We start from the raw sequence: 15327 nt of genomic DNA, 5'->3' as shown, positions 1-15327 counted from the left end.
GTGTGTGTGTGAGAGAGAGAGAGAGAGAGAGAGAGAGAGTGTGTGTGACTGTGTGGCCTGTGCCTGGGGCTGCGGATGTTGGAGGGTGTGCTTAGGGAGTTACACCTGCTCCTTCTTGAAGCCCTAGGCTCATTCATATAATCAGTGAAAAACAGGGATTTTCTTGCTCCCTGAAGCAAGAGTTAATAAGGCGCCAAGCATAGAATTTTCTGAGATTTCCTCTCAGAACCCTCCTCTGGATCCCATCAGATCTCTCATGCCTTCTAAAGGATCTCTCAGCAGATCCCTTCCCAGGGGATCCCTCACCATTGAGGATCCCCCGGAAAGATCCTCCTGGATCCTTTCCTAGGCCTTCCACCCCAGTGCACTTTCCTGGATTTTCTGGCCGGATTGTGCACCAGGTCACTCTGGATCCCTGCCCTTGTCTCTTCAGGAACCAAAGTGGAGCCTTCATCACCAACACCCAGCAGTCCAGCCTCCCAGGCTCTGCCTGGCTGCCCTCAGGGGAATCCAGAGAATCCCCTGCCTTCCAGTTCGCAGCTCAGGTACCGGGCTCCTACCGCCCAATCTGCTCCACCTTGGGGGGCCCTGCACTGCGCGGTTGGGGGGGGGTTGTTGAAATGGGGAGAAAGGCTAGCCCCTCCCCCACCCCGGGGTGGAAGAACCAGAGAGGCGGCATTCCAGAGAAATGAGGAGGGGGCCTAGCAGAGCGCGGGCAGAGATCCTGGTCAGTGGGAGACAGAGACATCAAAAAGCCAGTATGAGACGAGAGAGAGAGACAGGCTCAGAGATGGGGACGGGAGTACAGAGACGCGGGGAGGGAGCCACACACAGCGGGAGAAACCCTGGGGCTGCGGGGGGTGAGTCTGGGAGGCAGTGACACAGGGAGACAGAGATACAGAGACACTGAAGGGCACCGAGGCCGAGACACCGAGGAAAGCAGAAGCTGAGCCTGAAACGTGGGCACAGCGATGAGGACCGGGGCACACCGGGACGAGACGGGACGGGACGGGACGGGACGGGACGCGGGGCGGCGACTGAGTGAACTTTCCGGAGCGGGTCCGAGTGGACACGTCCTCACGGGACAGGTCGCTCTGGGGCCTTCAGGTCTTCGCGCCGGGGTGGGGGTGGGCACAGCCCGCCCGGGCCCCTCCCTTAACCGCGCGGGCGACCGAGGCAGGTGGGGGGCTCCAAACTCGCTCCCGGCGCACCCCGGGCCCGCACGTGCGCCGGGGCCGCGAGCGAGACGGGGGCGCGTCTGCTGCGGCTCCCCCGCCGGCTGGGAGGGGGCGCCTGTGCGGCGGGGGCGGGGGCGCGGCCTGGACCCGCCCCGGGCTGGGGTGGCGGTGGGAGGTGGAGGGCCGCCCCCGGAGCGCCGCCGCGCCGCAGGGGGGAGACGAGGCGGGCCCGAGGACGCCGAGCACAAATGCAAAGGGAAACTTTGCACTGGGGGGCGCGGGCTGCGGCTCAGGTGCGGCGCGGAGGGCGGGGAGAAGGGGGGCGGCGAGGGGCGGCGAGGAGCTAGCCAGCCGGCGGCGGTGGCGGGGGGGGGGGGGGGGTGTGCCGGGGGGGAAGCGGGGGGGGGAGCCGCCAGGCGGGGGGGGGGGGGCCCAGCCGAGGCTGCGGGCGCGGCAGGTGGGGGCGCGGCCCGGCCTTAGCGGCGCCTCTAGCCGGGCTCGGAGGACGCGGGGAGGGGGCGGCCAGAGCCGGGAAGGAACCGACGCGGAGGGGACTGGAGGGGGGCCCGGGGGTCACTCACCGCCTATCCAGGGGCCGTCGGTCCGCATGTCCCCCCCCAAGCCGCTGGGGCCGCTGCTCCCGCCGCTCTTCTGCCGCCGCCGCCGCCGCCGGGTCCCACTCCCGCCACCGCCACCCAAGCCGGAGCCGGAGCCCTAGCCGGAGCCAGAGCCGGAGCCGCCGCCTCTGCCGCCGCCGCCACCGCTCCCGCCGCTCCCGCGCCAGCTCCAGCCGCGCGCCCCCGCTCGCGCCCGCGCCCGCGCCCCTGCCCCTGCCGTGCGCGTCCCCGGCGCCGCCCCTCCCCTCGTGCACTCTCACTTGCCGAGCGGGGGAGCCGCGTAGGCCCAGCGAGGCCACAACCCAGCCCTGAGTCTAAACCGACTGGAGCTCCAATATTGGACCAGAACCCCAGTAACGAGCATGGACAGATCCAAACTCCCACAAGAAGTCCAGCTCCTATTAGTGGCTCCCACTCATAATCCGAACCTCATAACTACTCTAGGACCACATTTCCTCCGTCTACAAATTTGCACCTGATAGTGAGCCTAGACCGATCTCCAACACAATATGGAGTCCAAACTCCTAAATCTGCCCCCGCAGTGGCACAAGTGGTCATTTTAATTTGCACCCCATATTGACCCCAAATACGAGTTCTGAGTCTTAAACCCCTTTATCATCTCTACCCACCTAAACTTGATTGTGACACCAACACCAACTCTGGCCTTTAAATGGACCCCAGCACTAATGCTGATCCCCAGATCCCTACATGGACCTTAAAGTGCAACAGCTACCTTGCTATGGACCCCAGTACTCTCTTCTGCACCCAAGACTTACATAAAACCCCAGTAGTCTCTTCTGAACCCCAAGACTTACACAAAACTTACATACCTACATAAAACTCTGAGTCCCAGGTCAACACCAATACTTTCTGCCTTGGGATTCCCGATTCCACAACTGAATTGGGTCATCAGAAAAGGACCTTACCACAGATACTGACCTTAAACCCCACAAATCCTTGGGGCAATTTAAGACCCTAACTTACCCCAACTTTAATAATAATCTTAGAACGTGAGATTAATGAGACTGGCTTTGCGGAAACTCCACACAAATCATCCCCATGCTCACCCTCTACTTATCTGACCTGATATCAACCCCAACCAGAGGCGGGCCGATACCCTAATACTTACACCAGTTCCAACGGTGAATCTGAATCAAGTCTTTCACTGGTCCCCCAAACCTGATTTCAAAACACACACACAAAAAAACACCCTTGGTACCGAGTTTATGACTTCTCCTAACAAACTCAAATGCTGTCCTTATTAATTTCTGGGCTAAACCTACAACTTATCTGAAGATTTATTCCAAGTCTGAACTCAGAGGGAGACTTGGTGAGCTCCAAACCAAAAGCCACACCCATTGGCACGAAAACAAACCCCTCCTCATCTGCTCCAGGCTCACTCTCCCAGTCCATATCACCACCATTTAAGAATCAGCCACAGAACCACCTCCTCCCTGGGAAAGATGGGAACCTGCCCCTACTGCCCTCAGTCAGTAGACCCCTTTAGGGTCTCTAATCGGGTATGGGTCTCCCTAATACCTTTGTGAATTTGGAGGTCAGGTGAGAAATAAATAAAGCTTGGGATTGTTGAGGCTTCTGGATCCAGGGGTTAATGTGCAGGGTAGGGCTGGAGGTGGTGGTTAGGGATCTGGGCTGAGGGGTCAAGTTCTGGTTCTCACCTAATTCACGGCCTGCTTTTGCCCAGCACTTGGATTCAGAAGCAGTGCATGTGCGCCCCCTGGTGTGTGAGAAGGGGATGGACTGGCTCCGGTGGTTCTGGGCAAACAATTAGATCCTCATGACAAATAGATCAAAAATGAGTATTCCCAGTCAGTGGTTTTTTACCCATTGGTAATTTTGGTGTACTGCGGGGGAGGAATTGTAAGTTTTATGTATCTTTAGACATTTTGCTTGGTTTTCTGAGTTTGGATCCCGTTTAGTTTCTTGGTTTTGATTTCCAAATTTAAAAACATGTACTTTTTAGCCAATTACGCCTGTTCTTTGCTGACTTCCCTTTGGCTTCAATGGCCTATACTTTCCACACTGGCTACCCTTTCTCAATTTCTTTTACCATCTCCTGCTCCTCCCAGGGTCTATCCTAGGACGTGGCTTTTCCCCTTCCGCTCCTACTCCTGGACCATCCTGGCCACCGTCAACTGTATGCTGTTGACTTCCAATCTGTCTCCAGTCTGGGCCTCTCTTCTGGCCCAGTTCTTCTTCTCTTCTTTTTCAGTTCTCATCTAACCAAGAACCTTTTCCATACCACTTCCTAGATGTTCATTGGGTAAACTGAATTCACTATCTCTCCCACCCCAGATCTGCTGGCCGTCAGGAGTCCCCATCTCAGGCCATGGCATCCTCATTCATCCTGTCACAGGGCCAGAAACACAGACTCTTTTTCTCCTGCACCCCCATCCAATCAGTTATCAGTCCTGCAAATCTTGAAAAATCAAAAGGGACTAGAGACCACGGGCCTCTGAGAGGGACATAAAGGGTGGGAGGTAGGGGGAAAGACAAGGAAAGGGGTGGGGGGGTTGGAGAGAGTTTCTGATTTGGGGGTTTCAGTCCATACAAAACCAGTTGGTCATAAAATCTCTTGCACACAGTCATTAAGGAACCCCCCTTTAGATCTGCTCTTCCTGGGATGCCTGGGTGGCTCGGTAGGTTGGGCATCTGCCTTCGGCTCAGGTCATGATCCTGGGGTCCTGGGATAGAGTCCCATATCAGGCTCCCTGCTTGGTTGGGAGCCTACTTCTCCCTCTGCCTGCTTGTGCTTTCTCTCTCTCTGTGACAAGTAAATAAATAAATAAAATGTTAAAAAAAAAAAAAAAAGATTTGCTCTTCCTTAAGGGGTACCTTGGATTTTATTTATTTATTTATTTATTAATGACAGAGAGAGAGAGAGCACAAGCCCGGTGGGGGAGGTTGTGGGGCGGCAGCAGCCAGAGGGAGAAGCAGATTCCCAGCTGAGCAAGGAGCCCAATGCCAGGCCAGGGTTCCATCCCAGGACCCTGGGATCATGACCTCAGCCGAAGGCAGATGCTTAACCGACTGAGCTACCTAGGTGCCCATAAGTGGGTAACTTGGAACCTGTTTATAGCCATTGCTTCCTCCAGGAAGACATTCTTTTTTTTTTTTAAGATTTTATTTATTTATTTGACAGAGTGAGAGAGATCACAAGTAGGCAGAGAGTCAGGCAGAGGGAGTGGGGGGAAGCAGGCTCTCTACTGTGCAGAGAGCCCGATGTGGGGCTCGATCCCAGGACCCTGAGATCATGACCTAAGCCAAAGGCAGAGGCTTAACCCACTGAACCACCCAGGCACCCCAGGAGGCCATTCTTAATCCCCAGCTGGGTTGAGGGCTTCCCCCGCCTAAAAGCTAAGTGCTAGGTACCAACACCCCACAAAGTGTGGGTTCCTTGAGGGCGGGAGGGATGAGACTGTGTTGTCCACTGCCATATCCCTGTGGCCAACATGAAGGCCTAACTCACAGTAGGTTCCATAGGTATTTGTTAAAGGAGTGGAAAGGTCAGTTTTCCTCTTCTGTGCTCAGGGATCCATCAGACATAATGACTAGGGAGGGAAAAGCTCCCTGATCAAGCCTCAGAGCTCGCCCCTACCTGGGCCCTCAGTAGGCCCAGCATAGGTTCAAGAGAGGCTTGTGATGTCTGCTGACCCACATGCCAGCTAGCCCGGACCTCACGAGGTCTGAAGTTCCGGCTGTTGAGTTCCTTCCCACCCAGCCCAGCCTGGTCTATGAATACATCACTTGGAGGAGGGGTGGGCAAGGGCCTTTATGGGGCGGGCAAGGGCCTTTGCAGGCCTGTGGTGGAAGCTAGCAGACCCCACTCTCTGCTGTGCTACCCAGGCTCTTCTTCAGCCTCCACAAGGACACAGTGGTTTTGGAAACAGCCCTCTGGGCTCTGGTCTCCTGCTCACCCATCTTTCAGTACCCCCTGCGGTCAAGTGTGGGCTGAGCCAGGGCACGAGGATAGCTGTGTGCAGCCTGCCTGGGGCCTCGCATGCGACTGGACGCCAGGCCAAGGTGGAAAAACGGGAGTCCCAGGCCCCAGGGTGGCCAGGCCTGTGAGTGCGTGACAGCTACGGAAGGAGAGGAGCCAAGGCTCTGTCCAGATTGCCAGACTCTGAGCACTGGGTCCATGTGGGACTGACCTGCCTCCCTGCTCCCAGGCCTGGCGGGGAGGGACGTCCTTGTGCTCATCTGTGAAGGCCGAGCAGTACCACGTGGTAGTTCTGTGTCTGCTGTGTTCCAGCCCCAGGGTGCAGGGTGAGGGGAGAGCCAGATGTCAGCTCCCACTCACTGCTCACCCTTTGTCCAGGGCCTGGGCCCACCGGACGCACTCCTCAAACTCATGTCGTAAATACATCTCTTAGTCCGTCTAAATCAGATTAACCTCAGCTTGAGTCCCTACCCAGCAGATCTGCAAGAATTCCATACCACTCACAACACTCCTCCATCTCCCTCCAATTGTCTGAAAACTCCAGGGGCTGCCTAACCCCCAAATGGTCAGTCTGTGCTCCACAGCTTTTTTATTTGACAGAGGGATAGGGAGCACAAGTAGGCAGAGTGGCAGGCAGAGGGAGAAGCAGGTTCTCCGTCGAGCAAGGAACCTGAGGCAGGACTCCATCCCAGGACCCCAGGATCATGACCTGAGCTGAAGGCAGATGCTTAACTGACTGAGCCACCCAGGTGCCCCGTGGGCTCCACAGCTTTGCCAGGAAGGGCTGAAGTCTTTTTCAGGCCACTGCACTGTTGCAGCCATCAGCCGTCCCAGCCTTAGGGCCTCCACTGCGTGCTCTCATCTGCAGGGCCTCCCTTGTCCAGCATGGGCTTTGGTAAGGGGCCCCCCTCTCCCTCCCTCCAGGCCCTTTCAAGGGGACCTTTCCCCCTAGACGCACAAAGTGGCAGCCTTGAGATCTTGGCATTTTTGGTGTTACACAGCTACTTTCCTGGAGGCCGCATCCCAGGGGGATGGCAAATGCCTGACCCCTGGGCCCCTCTTCTTCCATTTTGGCCAATGAACACCTGGGATACTTGGTGTTCTACCTCTTAGCCCACCAGAAAGAGCTGGGAATCCAGAACTGCAAAGCAATGTGTTTACCTTCTCAGGTGTGGGGCCTCAGGACTCAAACACAAAAGCCCCGGTTAATGCCTCTCATTCCTACCTGATGAGTCACTGTAAGGGGGAAAATGAGCCAGTGGTTAATTTCTCAACAGAACACTGGAGTGTGGGGGGGGATATGACTTGGCCTTAAGCCTCTCCGAGGAAACAGAAGCCACCAGAGGACTCCGTTGTCCCCCCACCACTACCAAATCCACAGTCCATCCTCCCTCTGTTCCCCCGCCTCCCCACTCCCTCCTGGTTACCACCACAGCAGGGGCTGATCCCCACCTGGGTGCAGGAAGCTTCAGCTCCCCCTCCCTCGGGATTTTGCTTCTCCCCCTCCCCCACCACCCACCCCATCTTTTTTACTGTATCATTCCCACCAGATTGCATGTTTAGATCTCTCCCATCCTACGGGAAGTTCCTTGCCTTGACCCCACACTCCCCTCAGAGTGGGAAATATTGAGCATTTTTCTGCTCTCCTACGCAGCAAACCCAAGAGCCCATGAACTCTCCACTCTCCCATCTCATGCTCACAGTCAGCTTCCCTGGATGTGAGAACCTCGCTCTTGCACCAACACTCCAAGGCAACTGCTCTTGACATAATGACCGTTCACCTCCATTTTGCAAAACCCAATGGCCAAACTCTGTTTTCAGCTTAGTGGACTTCCCAGCGGCCTTTGCTGCTTCCTGCCACCTGTCTGGGTCACTTCCATCCAAGCTCAGATAGGCCAGCTCCTTGACGTCATCACAATGTCCATCTTCCACAGACCATTTAGGCCACCCATGCTTTTTTTTAAGGTGTTTGTTTGTTTGTTTTTTTAAGTAATCTCTACACCCATTGTGGGGCTCAAACCCGCAACCCCAAGATCAGGAGCCTCATGCTCCACTGACTGAACCAGCTAGGCGCCCCAGGCCACCCATCCCTCCTGGGCCCTGGCCGCATCTCTGACCACAACCTTCACTGCTCCCACCTTGCCCATGTGACCTCAAGATAGCTATTGGTTCTCCTCAGAACCCCACCCTGTTCATCTCTTGGGCTTCTCCTAACATATCAGCTTTCTCCTTGTTTCCCTTTTCTTATGGGCCAACTTAGATGCCAACGCCCCACTTTTTTTTTTTTTTTAAGATTTTCTTTATTTATGTGAGAGAGAAAATGAGAGAGAGAGAGAGCATGAGAGGGGAGAAGGTCAGAGGGAAAAGCAGACTCCCTGCTGAGCAGGGAGCCCAATATGGGACTCGATCCTGGGACTCCAGGATCATGACCTGAGCTGAAGGCAGTCGCTTAATCAACTGAGCTACCCAGGTGCCCGCCAACACCATGCATTTTGATAACACTTGCCAATACCCCAAACCCTTTGCCTCTCTGCCTTTTGATCATATCTGTCTTGTACACCTCCAGCCCCAATGAGCCCTCCTATCTGCCTTTTCTTTAATATTTTATTTATTTATTTATTTTAAAATATTTTCTTTATTTGTCAGAGTGAGAGAGTGTAAGTACAAGCAGGGGGAGTGGCAGGCAGAGGGCGAAGCAGGCTCCCCGCTGAGCAGAGAGCTCCATGCAATGGGGGGTTCCATCCCAGGAACCCTGGGATCATGACCTGAGCCGAAGGCAGAAGCTCAACTGACTGAGCCACCCAGGGGGTCCCTTAAGATTTTATTTTTAAGTAATCTCTACTCAAACTTTCACCTCCGAGATCAGGAGTCGCATGTTCTACCAACTGAGCCAGCCAGGGGGTCCCTTAAGATTTTATTTTTAAGTAATCTCTACTCAAACTTTCACCTCCGAGATCAGGAGTCGCATGTTCTACCAACTGAGCCAGCCAGGCGCCCCTCCTATCTCCCATCTTGTGTGCTCAAGCAGCCAAGTGACTCCACAGGTCAGCTTGATGTTCCCATAAATCAGAGCCCCTGACAGCATATGGGCCCTCGACATGTGTCTCCACCCGCTCCCTGCAATGGCTATTTCCAACCTTCCCCTTTCTCTTTAAGTCTCCCACCAGCCCATTTCCTCCTCAATGACAGAGGTGACCTTGCTGCTCCTTTACAGAGAGGATTAAATCCACCAGACTGGAACGCCCCCATCTCCCACCGGCACAGCCCACATCTCCCTACATCTGCCCTCTCCCCAGCTGCGTTAGAGAAAGCCCCCCTCCTCCTATCTAAGGCCGGTGCACCTGCCCATCCTCCATTTCCCAGGCCACTCACTCATTGTTATCCCCTCTTTCTCTCCACCTGCCCCCCGCAACCTCCACCTGGCTCCCTTCCTCGCTGGCCACTAAGGGCTCTTGTTCATTCTAACAGTCAAATTTGGCTTTCACCTCCCACAGCTCTCCTAGAACATGATGCTTGAGATATGACCTCCATATCTCAAACTGAATGCTCCCCCCACCCCCAGTATTCATCTTATTAGATCTCTTGATTACTACATTCTTAAAACACTGGCCTCTTTGACTCCCTGGACACTGTACTCTCCTGGTTTGTCTCTTGGTCTCCTCCTCAGGCTTCTTTGTGGGGTCGCCCTCCTCCCACCAAACGCTCATGTTCCTCGAGGCCGATTCCCAGGCTTTTCCCCCCTCTCACTGTGGAATCTCCCCGGAGATCTCATCCATGCCCATAGCTTCGATTACCGTGCCTCTGCTGATGATTCACACCTGTGCGTCTCCAGCCCCGGGGAACCTCCTGTCTAAGCTCCTGATAAGCAGGTGCCAGGCCAACTGCCTCATCAACATCTCCACCTTGATGTCTCAAAGGCACCTAATCCCAGCGTGTCCAAGACCTACCTCGCTCTCCAACGTTGTCCGTCTCAGTGAATGGTACCACTGTCCACCTAAGAGGCAAGCCAATGTCCTAGGAACCACCATCAAATCCTGCTAATTTTACTTCTAAAACATCTCTCTGACCTTCTTTTCTTCATCTCTGTGGGTACCGCACGGGTCCCAGCCACCACTGCCGCTTATCTGGATTCCTACAGGGGCTTCTAACTGATCTCACTGCACCTGTCCTACCCTTCTCCTGTCTTATCCTTTTTAAGGATAAGACACTCCCCTTTAAGACCTTCTGATGGCGTTTCATTGCTCCTGGGATAAAAAGCCCGCTCCTTACCCTGTGCCGAATGCCCTCCCCTGGCCTATGAACACCTTATCCAGCATCACCCTCCCCCTTGAGTGGTTCCCTTCTGCTGTGCCAGCTTCCTTCAGTTCCTCAAACACACATGAACACCTCATTCCCAACCCTCTCCCCCTTCCCCCAGTCTTCCTAGATGATTGCCCCACACCCACCTTTACCTCATCTTCCCTTTTGGTTCAAGCATCTCTTCCTTGGGGCAGCCTTCCCTGACCCTTGGTCGAGATCAGGGTTGTTTGTTAGACATTCTTACAAGCCCTGTCTCTTCCACCAGGAATGACGCGTGCGTCTCTCTCTGGGACCCCAGGTCTGTGCAGGAAGGTGGGCGGAGTCTGTGGGCATCTCAGGCAATGTGGAGAATGGGATTCAGAGGTGCATTGAGAGCTTCTGGCTGGGGGCTTGGAGCTGCAGAGCTGCATATCATGGCCACCTCCAGGTTTCCAGGGACTCCCCACATGCCGCCAATGCCACCAGTGCCACAGGCTGGACTGGCCCCCGTCAGGACAGACCAGATGCTGGGGGAAGCCTGGCGTCCAGAGGGATACACCCCTGATCTGAATTACAGCCATGGCACTTACGAACTGTGTGGTCTTGGCAAATTATTTCTCTGAGCCTCAGTTTCCCCTTTATGAAAAGGGGACGCCACTTACTCTGCAGCCATTGTAAGAATGACATGAAACTGTGTTTATAAAGAGCTCACCAGAGCTTCAAATCACAGCTTCTTGAAAATAGAAGCTATTTGATGATTATTAGAATTAGCATAATCAAGGCCTCTAATAGCACCGGTTTGGAGGACTGTTTAAAAGCTAATCCCACTGGGCTGCATAGCCTGGTAATCCTCAGCCCCGATCTGAATGAGAGCTGACTTCACCCTCCATCAACCTTCTGCATTTCCTCTCCCCTGATCCAGCCTCCCACTGCTCCCTCCTCAACCTTCCCTGTAGCCCTCCAGAAGCCCTCAGCCCCTTCAGAGGTCCTCTGATTCCTGCCTAACTGAGGACCCAGCCGCTGTCTCCAGGGCAGCTGCCATCCTCCACAACCACAGAGTGACGAGGCAGGGGCAGAGCCTCCCCACTCTCAAAAGCCACTCCCAGATTCCTTCAGCCTCATGGAAAAATCCCTGCTCATTTAAGGCTCATGCCATCTGGTTCCTGCAATTCATTCATTCAACCAAGATTTATTGAGTGTTTTTCCTCTTTCTCTCCCTTATCTTCTTTCACAAAGGATTTTGGTGACTTAGAAAAGAGCATGTACTATAAGATGCCTAGTACCTAGTAGGACTCTCTATCTTTGTGGATAAATGAATGCATTTAAAAATACCGCATTGATGTTCACCTTTCCCCAATATCCCCTTCAAAGGTGAGTTTCATCTCACATAAGCAGAGAAGTGGAAGGCTGAGTCTTAGACCTTGAGTTGTTCAACGGGGAGCTGGCCTGCCATTTTCAACATTCTTCTAAGTTCTGAAGGGGATCACATCTCATAATGTTTGTCACCACTTGAAGCTTGGGATATAGATACCTTAAGAAAACTTTGCTCCAAAAAAAAAAGAAAGAAAGAAAGAAAGAAAGAAAGAAAGAAAGAAAGAAAAGAAAACTTTGCTCCCTGCCCACAAAACCCAGCAATGAGGTAGGGGTAGAGCAGGACCCCTGCTCCATTCATCACAGCACCTTTTTAATTCTCCCCAAGACCATCACATGAGGCTGGGCTGTCATATGTGTCTTAACTTTAGTGAAGGGCAAGACAGCTTCAAAGGGTAATTATAATGCAGGAAGAGAAAATTATACCCGGACAATAAGTAGGACTTTCCTCAAGACCAAAGAGAAAAGTATCTCAAGATTCTTTTTTTTTTTTTTTTAAGGTTTTATTTGTTTATTTGAGAGAGAGAGAAGACAAGTTGGGGGGAGCGGAGGAGGGAGAGAAGGAGGAGCAGATCTCCCGCCTCCCGCCACGTGGCGCTCTATCCCAGGACCCTGGGATCATGACCTGGGCGGAAGGCAGAGGCTTAACTGACTGAGCCACCCAGGTGCCCCTAGTATCTCAATAATTAAATGTTAACTTTACTCTCCTGTCCTCCATTGTACAGCTTCTCTCTGGACTTCATCCTGCCTTAACTTCCCCTTGTAACCCACTTACAGAAAATCCCCTCGGTCTTTACTGGTATGGGGCAGGGCACGTCTATCTCCCCAGCTCCCTTCAGTTCCTCAAGTCAAGATAAGTGGGGAGTCACGTCTGCTGCTTCATTAAGTTGGTCGGTAATGTGAGGGAAGTTGGCATCCTACATGCCAACTTTCTAGGTGTGTTTCTTTTCTTCGAGGGCTTTCTTCTTGATTTGGTATATCCATATGGGTTTCCTTAAATGTTGAACTTGCTAAACAAATGCATTCATACCCGTAGCTCAAAGACAGACGTTACTTCTTAGGTCTAACACATTCTAAAGCCATATTGAGAAAGGAAATAATTCCTTAACTGCCTCATAATTAGCAGTATGTCTTCCCTCTCTCTGGGAATCAGTAAATCCGATTATTGTGGCAAGGGTAGAATGTCTGCTCCTTTCTTGATCCCCTTTGGGATTTGTATGAATAAGAATATGGTCATAGTCCCTTTAATGACTTCTCAATGATTTTGACACGAGAGGTTTTGATGGCTTGATTTTAGGAAGCCCCAATTACATTCTTGCCAAGAGCTAATATCAATTTGGGGAAAGAAAAAGGGGATGACCTATTCTTCCAGTTAAATAAAATTAAGAGTAAGTGTATGAAGAAAGTGAGAAAAAAAAAAAACAAAAATAGTAATCAAGACAGTGTGATACTGGCATAAAGATAGGTATACCAATAAATGGAACAGAATTGGGAGTCCCGAAAGAAACCCTCATAATTATGGTCAGTTGAGTTTTGCTGGAGGTGCCAAGGCAATGTGATGGGAAACGACAGTCTTTACAACAAATGGTTCTGAGACGATTGTATATTCACATGCAAAAATATTAATTTACACTCCTATCTCATGCCGTACTCAAAAATTTACTCGAAATGGGCCATAGAGCTAAAACTATAAGTCTTAGAAGAAACACAGGAGTAAATAAATCTTCGTGAACTTGGGTTAAGGAGAGTTCTCAGGCATGACACCAAAAGCATAAGTAATAGAAGAAAAAATGATACATTGCACTTTACAGAAATTAAAAACTTTTCAATTCAAAAAACACCACGTGAAAACCAGGTTCAGGCTAGGAGAGAAAATATTTGTAAATCTTATGTCTGCCAAAAAGGATTTGTATCCAGAATAGACCACTCAATGATAAGAAGACAAATAACTAAATTTAAAAAATGAGTGAGGGATGCCTTGGTAGCTCAGTGGGTTAAGCCTCTGCCTTTGGCTCAGGTCATGATCCCAGAGTCCTGGGATCAAGTCCCGTGTGGGACTCCCTGCTCAGAGGGGAGCCTGCTTCTCCTTCTGTCTGCCGCTCCCCCTGCTCTCCTTCTTGAGACAAATAATAAAATCTTAAAAATCTTAAAAGATAAAAATAAAAATGGGCGAAAGACATTGACATTGAATAGACATTTTGCCAAAGAAAACATATGGACGGCCAATAAAACCGTGAAAAGATGCTCACCATTAGTTGTTAGGGAAATGGAGATTAAATCCACAGTGAGATCCCACCACTCACCCCCTAGAATGGCTATAATAAAATAGACAGGCAATAACCAGTGTCAATGAGGATGTGGAGAAATGGGAACCTTCACCTGTTGCTTGTGGGAATGAAAGACAGTGCAGTACTTGGCACAGGTTTGGCTGATTCTTTTTTTTTTTTTTTTCAAGATTTTATTTATTTACTTGTCAGAGAGAGAGAGAGTGGCAGGCAGAGAGAGAAACAGGCTCCCCGCTGAGCAGAGAGCCCAATGCAGGGCTCGATCCTAGGACCCTGAGATCATGACCTGAGCCGAAGGTAGAGGCTTAACCAACTGAGCTACCCAGGTGCCCCAGCTTGGCCGATTCTTAACATACATTTACCAGGTGACCCAGCAATCCTACTTGTAGCTATGAGCCTGGGAGAAACACAAACATACGTCTGAAGAAGGACTTCCCAAGTAGAAGTCCACAGTAGCAGTGTTCCCAATAGCCCCCAAAGCCGACACAACTCAAATGTTTTATCAGTTGGTGAAAGGATAAACCAAATGTAGTGTATGTGTATAGTAGAATACTATTTGGCAATAAAAAGGAAGGGAGTACTGATGGATTCTACAGATGAACTTCAGAAACATTATGTTCAGTGAAAGAAGCCAAACACAAAAACTCACATACGATAGGATTCCATTTATATAAAATGCCCAGAAAAAGCACATCTACAGAAACAGAAAGTAGATTAGTGGTTGCCTGTGGGAATATGGAGTGACTAGAAATGAGCACAAGGATTCTTTTTGGGGTGATGGAAATGTGTGTGGGATAGTCTCTCCACTCTGTAAATGTACTAACAATCAGTGAAGGAGACGCGAAAAACAAAACAGACAAGTCAGAAAGACAACAGGGTGGGAAAGGGACTGCTGGAACTCAGGGCGATCTTGGTATCCACGGCAGGGTCTAAAGTTGGCTGAGCTTCTTGACAGCCGAAGGAAAAAAGGAAACATGACTGAGTATGTAATTCATAGAAAACAAAACAAAACGACCTAGTTGTTAAAGAGCACCTTTGCCTCTTCAGGTCCTTAGACCCGAGGAAAAAATATCTCCTAGAGAGAGGATGGCACATGAGCTAGTGAACACCCCAACCTCTATCCTACAATCACTGTAATTTTGAGTTGTCTTTGACAGTTTCTTATTTTTTTTAAGATTTTATTTTATTTATGACAGAGAGAAATAGCAAGAGAGGGAGCACAAGGGGCGCCTGGGTGGCTCAGTGGGTTAAAGCCTCTACCTTCGGCTCAGGTCATGATCCCAGAGCCCTGGGATCAAGCCCCGCATCAGGTTCTCTGCTCGGTAGGGAGCCTGCTTCCTCCTCTCTCTGCCTGCCTCTCTGCCTACTTGTGATCTCTGTCTGCCAAATAAATAAAATCTTAAAAAAAAAAAAAGAGAGAGAGGGAGCACAAGCACAAGGGAGCTGGAGAGGGAAAAGCAGGGAGCCCAATGTGGGGCTCGATCCCAGGACCCTGGAATCATGACTTACTTTGGAATCATGACTTGAGCCGAAGGCAGGTGCTTAATGACTAAGCCACTCCCCAGGCACCCCTCCCTGACAGTTTCTTATGATGGCCTTCATTGTCATTGGTGGAATTAGGCTAGAGTCGTGTTGCC

The 15327-nt window shown here is 51.5% G+C and overlaps 1 protein-coding gene across 11 annotated transcripts in view; it reads right to left on the bottom strand.

Moving 5' to 3' along the window:
* Positions 1 to 1844, bottom strand: part of PTPRF (protein tyrosine phosphatase receptor type F) — an 84986-nt gene extending 83142 nt beyond the window's left edge. For all 11 annotated transcript variants that reach the window (XM_032877524.1, XM_032877527.1, XM_032877534.1 and 8 more), the window contains exon 1: positions 1760 to 1844. The gene's annotated coding sequence lies outside the window, so the exon portion shown is untranslated. The remainder of the gene's footprint in view (positions 1 to 1759) is intronic.
* Between the last annotated feature and the right edge of the window lie 13483 nt (positions 1845 to 15327).

The sequence above is a fragment of the Lontra canadensis genome, unplaced genomic scaffold (assembly GCF_010015895.1).
Source record: "Lontra canadensis isolate GAN:19392208 unplaced genomic scaffold, GSC_riverotter_1.0 scaffold60, whole genome shotgun sequence".
Taxonomy (NCBI): domain Eukaryota; kingdom Metazoa; phylum Chordata; class Mammalia; order Carnivora; family Mustelidae; genus Lontra; species Lontra canadensis.
Note: the sequence above shows the minus strand (reverse complement) of the source record. Positions and strands in the feature narration are given on the sequence as shown.